We start from the raw sequence: 3,085 nt of genomic DNA, 5'->3' as shown, positions 1-3,085 counted from the left end.
GGGGGAAAGAGCTCAGTCCTTCCTGAGAAGGATGGGCCAAATCCCCCGGTATTAATGTTTTTATGTTTTTCAACATTTTTTCCTGCGCCCTCGGCTCATGGCCTGGATGCGGCAGTGTGTGAACATTTATTTCTTTTGAACAAATAAATGTGCTTGTGGGACCTGGTCGGGGTTCGCCGTGGAACTCCCCATAATAAACACAGTTCTTTTCTTTCTTTCTGGCATGTTGGGCAGGCTCGAACATCCTCTCGATCACGCATTGAACCCGGCTGAAACTGCCAAACGGGCCCGGAACTGGAGCCACGGGGGAGAGCGATCCCTGCTCGCTCTCTCCGGCCATGCAGGAGGTCAGGCCAGCCGCTTCCTCCTCCTGACCGTCTGAGTGGAGGTGGAAGGTGGCTGGTCGGGGCGGGGGCCTTCAGGCTTCCTCTGCCACTGGGCTTTTGGGACAGAGGGCTTCTGTGGTGCCTGTGCAGTTCCCTGTGTCTTAGGAAGCCTAGGGATTTTGATAGTGGCGTTCAAACGAGCCGCTGCCTGAGCAAAGGTCTGGCGCTGGGTGCCAGGAGCTGTGGTCCCGGTGGCAAACGTACGCCTGGGCAAACACAATTTTAGCGCTTCATCATCCCTTTTCTTCTCCTCCCATCTTTTCTGCATTGAGGTGACCGCTGCACTGAACAACCCCTCAGGTGTGATGGGGGTGTCCAGAAGGTCCTCCTTCTCCTTAGCAGAAAGTGTGGTGAGGTTCAGCCACCTGGCCCTCTCCTGCAGCACCATGAGTCCCATGGTTCTGCCCAGGGCTTGGATCGCAACCTTGTGGAGTTGCAGGCCGTGATCAGTGATGATACACACATCCTCCCACAGTGCTGCGTCTGATGAGGCGGTCATCTGCTCCTCGAGTTCTGCTTGGTAAGCCATCAGGAGAGATGAGGCGTTAAATGCCCGGACTGAGAGCGCGGCTGCTCGGTAGGATTTTTTCCGTGAGGCTGGACTGAAATCGGTCGGCCCTGGAAGGGAGGGCGGGCCCCCCCGCTGACATGGAAGTCTTCGGGTGCAGGTGTGCCGCAACCGCCGGTTCGACTGGGGGAAGCTGGCAGAGGCTGCGTTTTTCCATCCCGTCACAGTCCAGCACCGAACTGCCTGCCACTGGGTGCTGGACTTAGGGCTTGCTGTGCCAGGAGACGGAAAGTTCTTCCAGCAGCTCCGGAAAAACTGGTAGCAGTTGTTTACCTGTTTTCCATGCCTTTGGCAGCTTTTTCCCGTCGAAGCGGGAGCGGACTACTTCAGCCTGGACCATGGGCCACTGGATGTCAAGCTTGGCAGCTGCACGTTTGCACACATTGTGCAAGTCAAAATCCAGTTCCGACGAGGATGAGCCTTCCTGACCCGGTTGGCCTGCGCCCGAGGGCGCGGGTTTTTCAACCCGATCCGAAAGCGGGGGAGATGGGTCATAGTCCTCGTCATTATCCGAGAAAGGTATCACCGACTCGGCATCGGAAAGCTCGCAGTCACCCGTTGCCAGGAAATCCAGCGAGCAGGACTCGAGGCCAAACTCGGAGACCCCCGGTGGCATCGGGTCCACGGAGTCGAGGACTTCGCCCCAACTCGTACCGGCTTCTGCATCAGCGGTCAGCGCAACCATTTGGTCAGCTGGTTCCTGTGCAGATGCTGTAGAAGCCATGAGTGGGTCACTGCTGGACAATGTCAACTGACGGGCCAGGTGGCGACGAAGCACTTTGAGGGAGAACCGGCTACAGTGCGAGCACACCTCCTCAGAGTTAAACGCTGCTTGGGCGTGTTTCAGCCCGAGACACACGACACACGACGGGTGGGTGTCCCAGCTTGAAATTTTGTTACCGCACGGACAGGTTCACGCCTGTGGGCTTTTCTCCGCTTTATTAGAGAACCTGTCGGTCTCCATGTTTCAGGGAGATATGGCTGTGAAGCTACGGAGCTGGTGACAGCTAAGCTAACCGGTTGGTCAGAATGTGGGGAGGGGGGAGCATTGCGGCTTTCCGGTGGTAGCTTGTACAGCGGGAGTATTGCTACTCTTCGACGGCCAACGTGCAACCTTGCGGCGAGTCTGCTTTTTTTTTCTTTTTTTTTTTTTTCTTGGTATTTCTACCGGGAACAGCTACTCGCTGCGGTACTGACCAGAACCTCCAAGCCAAGCGCCCGGCGACCGAGCTTGCGCGCGTGTCTGTGGACAGTTCAGCTGGGCTCCGAGAAAAAAGGCAGTACCAGCAGGGAGCTGGTTGGAACTTGTGCTCGTTGCGAGAAGAGGTTTTTGAATAAACTCTCAGTGCAGCGTCAGCCCTATTTATAGGGGGAGGGACTCTGCCCTCTCTGACGCTGACGAGCGTATCTCCAGTCAATCCTGGCTGGCGTAATGTAATAGGAGCTTCTGATGAGGTCACGCCAGGGGTGTTACCAATGTGAGACACGAAACGAATGCTATGAAAGAGAACCCTCAAGCTCCCAGGCCTCAGAGATCAGAGGATGAAAAAAAAGAGAGACCACCCGCGGAGGGTGAGAAGGGAATTTAAAAAAAAGAGAGGTCAGAGAGGTTATATGCAAAGAATGCTGGAACAATGGTTACTTCGACATCCCCAGTCAACCCTGACTGCCAAACAACTAGTAGCTCAATGTTCCAATATCCACAAACGGTAACTACTATCACAACTTGAGATTGACGAGGTGCAACACAAATGCTATGGCAAGGGGGAGGAGCCAGGATGCCAGGTTAGAGGGGAATTAACTCCAACTCCCCACCCAGAAGTTGGGTATGCAGCCCCAATGAACGAAACATCTAAGCTGACCTGAGAGATAGAATCGTATCCCAGATGGGCAGTAGACAACCCCGATGCCAATTACAATGACTGAATGAAGTACCATCCGAAAGTCTCATGGAAGATGTGAATGCAGCACTGAGAACAATTCCCACCACCATAACGGAAACCAATGAGCTGATGTACAACTCAGCATCAGTGATCCTGGAGATGCTTGGCTATAAGAGCAACCATGAAATTCGATACCCACCATGGAAGAGACGGTTAGAGGCTAAAATCAAGGTAACAAGGAGAGAAGT

General features: G+C 54.3%; 1 protein-coding gene and 1 long non-coding RNA gene across 4 annotated transcripts in view; one reads left to right on the top strand and one right to left on the bottom strand.

Annotated features, from left to right (window-relative positions):
• Positions 1-2,815, top strand: part of LOC112451439 — a 9,574-nt gene extending 6,759 nt beyond the window's left edge. The window contains exon 2 of the long non-coding RNA XR_003040264.2: positions 2,555-2,815. This is a non-coding gene — a long non-coding RNA (uncharacterized LOC112451439). The remainder of the gene's footprint in view (positions 1-2,554) is intronic.
• The window catches only part of vopp1 (VOPP1 WW domain binding protein), a 76,080-nt gene that overhangs the window by 42,025 nt on the left and 30,970 nt on the right, over positions 1-3,085 (bottom strand). The gene's annotated exons all lie outside the window — the stretch shown is intronic.

This window comes from Kryptolebias marmoratus, linkage group LG21 (assembly GCF_001649575.2).
Source record: "Kryptolebias marmoratus isolate JLee-2015 linkage group LG21, ASM164957v2, whole genome shotgun sequence".
NCBI lineage: Eukaryota > Metazoa > Chordata > Actinopteri > Cyprinodontiformes > Rivulidae > Kryptolebias > Kryptolebias marmoratus.
Note: the sequence above shows the minus strand (reverse complement) of the source record. Positions and strands in the feature narration are given on the sequence as shown.